Consider the following 9,104-nt stretch of genomic DNA (forward strand, 5'->3'; position numbering starts at 1 on the left):
CCTCCTCCACAGAAGCTACTCTTTGTTAACAGCGTTGCCATGGCAACCGGATCCAGGGAGAACTCTCTCTTCAAGGTAGAGTCTGAGGGTGACACTTGGAGAAACGGAAGTAGTGGTGACAACAAACAGGGTGCTGGCCTCCCAGTCCTGCCCCCAGGATTCCTTCCTTGTCCAGGACCTCAGACAGCATCCCCCAGACATCATCTCTCCAGACTGTCCCAGAGCTCTCAGGACTGCTCCCCTCTCCTGACCTCTCCCTGGTGTGAGGGCAGCAACGCGGCCCAGGCCAGGCACCTCTGCCCACCACACACAGCAGCTCAGGCACTTCCATGCACCTCCCTGAGGATGTTCGCTGAGTCCATCAGCACGGCCACTGTCTCATGGCTGGGTTCCAACAGGCCTGGTGCCGACTAGACTCCAGGGGATCACAGACAAGTACACCCAGGGCAGCCACTGCAGAGCAGCCCCAGGCCCCCAGCATAGCTGGAAGGTTCAGGAAGGCACCCGAGGAAGGCTGGGAGCGCCTGAGGGGAAGAAGTCCCAGCAGAGCCCATGCCCTGAGTGGGAGAAGAGACTGCAGGGGAAGGAGGCCATGTACTGTCCCAGCCAGGGGGGGCAGCCCAGCCCACAGAGGTGGCAGTAAGCAGGGTGCCCCAGACTGTCTGACAACTCCAGGCAAAGGGAATCTGGCAGAGGGGGAGAGGGAGAGCTGGCTGCCCACTTGCTCAGATGGGGAGCTTGGGGCAGGCAAGGTTCAGGGTCATGATGATGTGCATCGTCACCTGGGAGGCGTCTGGCAGGCTCACAGGCTGACAAAGCCCAGGGGACAGGTGGGGGCTGATGGGAGCTAGAACTGGATCAGCACGGAGGACGGAATAGACGCTGTGGCTGGGAAGAGGGTTTGAGCCCAGGTCCTGAGGAACAGGAACTCTGAGTGTCCCAGGCCAAGCCCAGGAGATGGGTGTCTGGCAGCAGGGCAGTAGACGTCCACGGCCTCTCAAAAAGATACCCCTGGACTGGAGGAGGTGTGCACAGATTGGCGTGGGTGGGAGAGAGTGGGAAGTGAGGATACGGAGTGAGCAGAGAACATGTACATCTTCAAAGTCAGCCCGCACAGGCGACCAGGACGGCTGAGCAAGTTTTGCTGTTGTTTTTTAAAAAGGAGAAGCACCTGCCAACCAGGCAGTGACATCTTTGCATCCCACATGTGAAGTGCCCACCCTAGGCTGTTCTGTCTGGAGTCCCAGCCCAGGCCTCTTGTCTTCGAGCTGGTGCTGGTCTCTGCTCCCTGAATTCACAAATAACCCCACAGCCCACTCACAAGAGACAGGCAGGCCTCGGAGCCCCTGCTAGCTGTCATGGGCAGCACAGGTCCACAACCTGGCCCATAGACCCAGCCTGGGCAGTGCCTAGGGCAAGACAGGCAACCACAGGTGGGGAGAAGCTTCCCAGGGCAGGATCACTGAGTGTCATTCTGAATCATGCCCAAAGGCACCCATGTGCTTCCTGGGAGGTGCTGCAGCAAAGCTGGGGCCACCTGACTGCTCTCTCCCTTCCTGGCTTCCCTCTCCATAGTCCACCGGGCATGGATGGCCACAACAGCAGTCACATCCACCCTCCCTCACAGCACAGGCCCCGCTTGGGCCCTTGCACCTGCCCACTCCCAGCCAGACACCCCTCACAGCCCCGTCACAGTGTCTGGGGCAGCCTCTGCCAGCCTGTCCCAGGCGGTAAGCCCTGAGGCCAGAGCCCCTCTTGCACTCTGAGCAGGCCAGGACCCCGAGGGGCTTTTGGGCTTCCCTTCACACAGTGCCCACCAAGCCACTGCTGGGCCACACTGGCTGACCTTCCCAAACCCTGCTCCGGGGCTGCTAGCTGGGGAATTCCTGCTGTCCCAGCACACAGGGACATTCTGCATGGGCTCCTGGCAGCTCGCCACTCTGGGCCAATCCAGAGCCCACTCTCACACAACCACAACCCCAGGCTCTGTGCCCAGAAAAGTGGGCAGTCAGCCCTCTCTGGACCCCTGCAGGCTGACAGCCGTAGGTGCCTCTCTGACACCCCCAGCAGGTGACCAGTGGACATCAGAGGCCCTCCTCTACTGCTGTCAGCCCACCAGTGCCACTTCAGTCCCCTCCCTCTGCACATCACACCCTTGCTAAGTAAACACATCCTCCCCAGCAGGGAGTGGGCAGGGGAGGGTAGAGGAGCTGGGAGGCAGGCTGGAGTGGGTGGGAGTTACAGGAGGCAGATTGGAAGCTCCAAGAGAAAAACAGCCAGAGTGCTGGGCCGAAGCAGATGGCCTCAGGAGGAAAAGGGGGAAAGGGGAGGAGGGGCCACCAAGGGGCAGCAGAGAGGGGGGAGATGCCTTGAGTCTCCCTCCCCATCTGCTATGCCCCCAGGGCCCACCCCCAGCCCAGGGCCCCTCCTCTGGGGTGGGCCATGCAGAGAAGAGCATCCCTCCACCAGCCCCTCTCCCGAGGACAGCTGGTGGGGACCAAATCTTCTGCCCCCATCCCTGCCTTGGCACAGCACCTTCACTTGACCTATTTGACAAATATGGCTTCTGTGAAACCCACGGTTCTGTGGCTAAAAACCAATGGCCAACCAAAGCTGTCCCATCTTGCCCCTGGCGTCATTCTACAGGTGGGGACCAGTGTACTCAGGGGCTCCTGACCACACTGTGTCCCAATGTCCATTTGCTTACCTCCCCAGTGGCCCCTCCTCCCACTGCCAGGGGCCACTAGTGTGTCTGGCTCTCCCCACCCCGGCCACTTCGAAGCACAAATCCCATTTCTCCCTCCTCCTCCTCCCCTGACTGCAGTTGCTAAGTTACACCAAAAAACCCCTCTGCTCTGTGTGAACTGTTCCATTTCTACAATTTGCCAGGTGGAAGGGAGCCATCCGGCTGGCAGCTCGAAGATGCCTCCCAGAGAAAAACAAACTCGCTGGCTGGTCTTCAGGCCAAGGCACACCTGGGACACCTGCTTGGCTCGCAAACCCAGGGGCATGTGCAGGAGGACAGAGCTTCTCCGCTTCATCAGAGAGCCTGGGGATCCAAGCAGCTCACACCCTTCTCAGAAGCAGGACCTGCCAGCCTGCTGCACCCCCCCCCACTCAGCTAGGCCACTACCACCCACAGCCCTAAGGACACACACTGGCTGGAGGGGCAGAGAACCCACCCACATGTCCCTGGCCACCCAGCGGAGGTCCTTCATGTGACTCCACTCTGAATCTTCCCTTCCTGGGCTGGGGTCCTGAGGTTCCAAAGCAATGCCCTCAGAAGTCATCAAAACCACGTCAGTCTACAGATGGGGAAACTGAGTCTCAGAGGCCTGCAGCCTGCCAGTGGTTCACTAATCAAGACCTGTGGCCTCTAGGTTGGAGGCCCCCCAGAGCCCCTTACACTCCAGGGCCTTGAGATGGACAGGCAAGACTGCATCCGGATGGCGGTGGAGAACCCTGGGGAGCAGAGGGAATCGAGGCCTCTGGGAGGCTCCCCTACACCCAGCCTGACTCCTGTGTTTCAGGCTCCTGGGACCGATGACCATCGGGGTCCTTCCCGCCCAGGACAGTGGGAGAAGAGTGGCAGTAGTGGGGAGAGTGAACCAGAGGGGAGCTCACTGCTCTGAGCAGAGAGGGAGGGAGCCCCAGCCACCACCAGGTCTCTGCCCCCAGATGGTTCCCAAGAGGCAGGCAGCGGCCTCTCTAAATATCCACCAGGTCCAGCACCCAGAGGCAGCCAGGAATGCAGGGCACAGGGACATGCCAGCACGTCCCTCCCCACACAGCAGGGGACTCCCGCCTCCACCTCTCACTCACCGACCCTCAGACCAGAACCGGCTGCACCTGCCCCGTCCCTGAGGCCGGCAAGGCCCAGGGCAAAGAGAGTGTGGTCCTTCAAATGACCCTTGCCCAGCAGGGAGAGGGAGACACCTGCCCCAGCTCTGGCCCTCTCCCCCAAATGCAGAGCTCAAGCCAATTCCTCGCCAAACAGCAAGGGCGTGAGATGCCACCGCGGGGCCCAGAATGCAGAAGAGCAAATGGAAACTTCCAACTGCGCAGCCCCGAGCTCCTCCGATTCCCCAGCCCCCTCCCCCACGCCAGGCTCCGGGCAGCGGACCTGCCCGCGGTGCCCACGCCCGCCAGCAGCGTGCGCTCCCGCCACGCCCGGCCCTGCCCTGCCCAGCACCGCCCGCCCGGTGCCCCGCAGAGGCGGAGGGTGCAGGGGGTCCCGGCGCCGTCCAGCCCGGGGCGGAGTTCTCAGCAACTCCGCGCACCTGGCTCCCCACCGCCCTCCCCCGAGCGCGTCCCCCGCCCCGCGCCCGGAGCCCGCGCCCCGGCCCCACGACGGCGGAGCCGGGCGGGACCTCGGGCCCGCGCAAGCCCCTCCCTGCCAGCTCCGCGACCGGAGGGCACGGCCCCGGGCGGGGGGCCCTGAGGGACGGAGGGTCCGCTGCCGCTGCCTACCTCGGTCCGGGCCAGCGTCGCTCCCGCGCCGCCCTCGCGCCGCAGTCGGGCCCCGAGCAGCGCGCGGCCGGCGCCGGCGGCGGCTCATGCTCGGCGCCCGGGCCCGCGGCACCCGCCCACCCGCGGCCGCCCCCGCGCTGCGCCAGCTGCGGGCAGAGCAGCTCCCTCCGCAGCCGGCGCGGGGGAGCGCGAACGAGCGAGCGAGCGCCGAGCGGGCACGGAGCGGGCGCGAGAGCGCGGGGAGCGGGCGGGCGCGGGGCGCAGAGGGAGGAGGGTGCGGGGTGAAGGTTCAGGGGGCAGGGGGAGGTAGGACGCAGGACGGGGCTCGGGCAGAGGGCGCCGGGACAGGGCGGGCGCCAGGAAAGGGCGGGCCAGGCTTTCATTTAAAAAGGATAAGGCAACAGACAACCTAGGAGGCGATGCGGCCACCGCATTTAAATGGCCCTTTCGGGACTCCTGCAGAGCTGGCAAAATTTTTCTCAGTGGCAGGGGACTATGAAAGCCTTTCCGTGGGCAAGTCCTTAACCATCGCAATCGCCCTATAAGGTTAGTGGTGGGTTTGTTCCCATTGGACAGGTTAGTAAACTGATGCGCGGGGAGTGCAGTGACGCTGCAGGCTCTCAGAGCTGGTAAGTGGCAGAGCAAGGCTCCAAAGCCACCTTGAGAGATTCCAGAAACACTGAAGCAGGACGCAGGTCTTCTGGCGTCCAGTGAAACCTCCTGTCGCTCTGAAGGGACACCTTCTGAACGGACACCCTCTGGCCTGACCTCGGGGTGGGGCCAGTGACTCTAGGAAGCAGTCAGACTCAGGCCAGTGTGAAACAAGTCTGGGGCCCTGAAGCCCCCCAAGTGGAGGGGTCTGTGTGGAAGAATGGGGAGGAGCCCCACAGCAACCCTTGAAGAGGCTGAGGACCTTGCTTACTCACTTAGTCCCTGTGTCTTAAACACCTACTGTATGCCAGGTGTCAGACAGGGCACTGGGATTCGGCTGGGAATATCTCTGGTTGGAGTTTGCATTCTTGTGGGAAGTGGGCAGTGAATGAAAACACACATAAATAGTTCATGTGTCAGATGCTTCAGATCCCAGAGAGAGACCCAGCGAGGAGAGGGAGAGAGTGAAGAGAGGGGGAGGGGAGTTTGTAGAGTGGGGAATTTTCTTTTCTTAAGGGGAAGGCCTTGCTGTGTGGCCCAGGCTGGAGTGCCGTGGGTATTCGCAGGCGCAATCACTATGCTTTACATCCTGAACTTCCTGACTCTAGTGAGCCTCCTGCCTCAGCCTCCTAAGTAGCTAGAACTGTGGCCTCTCATCACCATCCTTCCCTGCTGGGTCGGGCATTTTTATTTTGGGTCGTCAGGGAAATCTAGTCTGAAAGGGTTGTATTTGAGCTAAGACCTAACTGTGGCAAGCCATGCTGAATCTGAAGAATGAACATTTTCAGCAAAAAGAACAGCACATGCAAAGGCCCTGAGGTGGAGGATGCCTTAGAAGGAGGCCTGGTGGAGAAGCAAGTGTGGTAGGAGGAGCCTACAGGAGCTGCCAGGTGGACCTGATCACGAAGAGCCTAGCCAGACATCAGCCCTCTGTGGCTTTGACTCAGAGGGAGGTGGAGGGTTTTGCACAGAGTAGTATTATGATCTGTTGTTTACACACACACAAAAAAGTGGAAGATTTCAAACACTTACAATAATAACGGCTAAAAAGGTATATACAATTACTCAGTGGGCCAACTTCAACCATTATCAGTACATGGCAAATTCTGTTTCATCTCTATGCCCACCTACATTTCCCCTGTACTATTTTTTTGTTTATTCATTTTAAGAAAACTTGTATAGCTTTTTTATTTTTTTGAGAGGGTCTCACTCTGTCCCCAGGCCAGAGTGCAGCGGCACAATCATAGCTCACTATAGCCTCGAACTCCTGGGCTCAGGCAATCCTCCTGCCTCAGCCTCCCAAGGATAATTTTTTGTTAAGTATAACATACATAGACAAAAATCATAAGATTGTGCTCCATGAATTTTCAATAAGAATACACCCATTCAGTGAGAATATTAATAGCCCTCTGCACTTGGATTTTCACTGTAGAAAGGTTTTTAATGACAGATTCATTTTCTTTATTATGTATAGGACCATGTGGGTGATTCATTTCTTCCAATGTAACTTTTGGTAAATTGTGGTTTTTATGGATTTTGCCCATTTTTTTCTAAATTTTCAGATTTTCTGACATCCTCATATTCTTGTTCATAACATGGTTATATTATCCCTCAGATGTTTGTAGAATCTGTAGCTATGTCCCACTTCCATTCTTATATTGGGGACCTTTGCGTTTTTCACTTTCTCTTTTTTTTAATCAGTCTTGCTAGGGTTTTGTCAATTTTATAATTTTTTTTTAAAGAAACGACTTTTGACTGTTCAGCGTTCTCTGTTGTACTTTATATTTCATGAATCTCTGCTCTTAGTTTCGTTGTGTGTAAAGCTCTCCTTTGGGGGAGTATTAACTGTCTTTCTAACCTTCCTTCCTTCTTTCTTTTTAGTTTTTGAAGTTGGAGGCTAGGTTCATTGGTTTTCAGCTTTCTTTCCTACTCTGTGGACTTAAAGCTGTATATCTGCCTGTTAGGCACTGCTTTACTCTCTCACACAGTTTTTGTTTTTGTTTTGCCACTATCATTTGGCTCAAGAGACTTTTAGATTTCGATTTTGAATTCTCTTTTGGCCCATGACTTATTGGGGAGGACATTCCTTGATTCCAAATATTAGGGGATTTTCTAGCTACCTTCCTGTTACAGGGTTCCAATTTAATCACACATCAGGCAGAGTATACTCTGTATGATTTCAATTTTCTGAAATCTGTTCATATATTCTTTATGGCCCAGAATATGTTCTGTTTTGGTAAATGCCCCATGTGCCCTTGAAAAGAGTGAATATTCTGTACATTTCAGTTAGGTTGGTTACTCAAATCCAAATATTGTTAATGAATTGGATCTCATATTCTATCAGTTCCTGAGACAGGTGTCTGAAAATCTGGAGTATGGTCCCAAACCGGAAACAACCCCAGAAGTCCTTCAGTGGCTGAATGGATAAACTAATTGTGGTATATCCATACAATAGACGACTACTCCGCAGTAAAAAGGAGAAAGCCATTATTCAATGCAACAACCTGAATGGCTCTCCGGAGCATTATGTTTGGTGAATGAAGTCAGACTCCAAAGGATCTGATGGACTTTTATATGACATTCTAGAAAAGGCAAAACTGTGGAGATAGAGATAGTTCAGTGGCTATGAGGAACAGGTAGAAGGGGAAAGCAAGTGTTGACTAGACCTTTGGGAAATGTTTAGGGACCGTGAAGAATGTCCCTGTATCTTGATTTGTGGTGGTGGTCACATGACTATGCATTTGTCAAGACTTAAAGTAGCTGCACAGGAAAAAGAGTGAATTTTACTGTATGTAAATTGAAAAAAAATTTTTATACGGAATCTAACTCTGTTGCCCAGGCTGGAGTGCAGTGGCATGATCTTGCCTCACTGCAACCTCTGCCTCCTGGGTTCAAGCAATTCTCATTCCTCAGCCTCCCTAGTAGCTGAGATTATAGGCTTGAGCCACCACACCCAGCTAATTTTTTGTATTTTTAGTAAAGATGGGGTTTCACCATGTGGCCCAGGCTGGGGACCTTTGCCTCAAGTGATCTTGAGTGATCTGCCCACCTTGGCCACCCAAAGTGCTGGGATTATAGGCCTGAGCCACCATGCCCAGCCAAAATATAATTTTTAATCTTCAGTGTAATTAGGGGATTTTGTGAATACTTTGTGATCGCTTTTTGTTCAGATGTTGTCCTTGAGTGTTTGGTTTGCACCTTCCTTTGCCACCTCTGTTTTTACGGGGCAGGCACTCTTCGGCAGGAGGGTGTTCTGGCCACAGAATCCAGGAAAAGGGGGACTGGGAAGCACATCTCCAGGGATGTCTGCCCAGCAGGATGCAACAGTACTTCAAGTGCTGCTTTCTTTGGGACTTTGAGGTAGAGGAACTTCTTCAGGCTATGGAAGCTAAAACCTGTGCGTCAGTGACACTTCAGACACCCACTGTTTACTGTGACACAGACATTATCCTGCCCAAGGTGTGCACCCCCTTCAAGATTTCTCCAAGGTAGACCCATCACCACCATGACACCAGTTGGCAACTTGGATCATTGACTATACCAAGTCCTCTAGGTCATTGAGCCCCCACAAACCAGGTTTTCTGGTGATTTCAGCTTTCCCACTCCTGATTCCATGTGCCAGCTCATTCAGCTTTGTTTACATAGAATGGATTTTCAGTTATTCCATACCAGTACCCTACATTTCCCTGTTCCTTAACTTCATATCTCCCACCTAGCAGAATTCCTGTGACAGAAGAATCCACCTCTGCCTTCTCCAGGTCTCCCGTTAGGTCTTCAGTACTGTAGAGCACAATCCCCAGCCTTTTTGGCACCAGGGACTGGTTTCATGGAAGACAATTTTTCCAAGGACAAAGCAGGGCGGGGGGGATGTTTTTGGGATGAAACTTTTCCATCTCAGATCATCAGGCATTAGATTCTTTTTTATTTATTTATTTATTTATTTGTTTGTTTATTTTTAATTTTTCCTTTAAAATGAGGTTTCA

At 54.7% G+C, this 9,104-nt stretch overlaps 1 protein-coding gene across 2 annotated transcripts in view; it reads right to left on the bottom strand.

Moving 5' to 3' along the window:
* Positions 1-4,672, bottom strand: part of RASGEF1A (RasGEF domain family member 1A) — a 76,874-nt gene extending 72,202 nt beyond the window's left edge. The window contains exon 1 of one of the 2 annotated variants that reach the window (XM_009009491.5): positions 4,471-4,672. The gene's annotated coding sequence lies outside the window, so the exon portion shown is untranslated. Of the gene's footprint in view, positions 1-3,822; positions 4,042-4,470 lie in introns of those variants that run through there. The other variant, XM_078345284.1, reaches the window with a different exon arrangement.
* Positions 4,673-9,104: the final 4,432 nt, after the last annotated feature.

The sequence above is a fragment of the Callithrix jacchus genome, chromosome 12 (genome assembly GCF_049354715.1).
Source record: "Callithrix jacchus isolate 240 chromosome 12, calJac240_pri, whole genome shotgun sequence".
Lineage (NCBI taxonomy): Eukaryota > Metazoa > Chordata > Mammalia > Primates > Cebidae > Callithrix > Callithrix jacchus.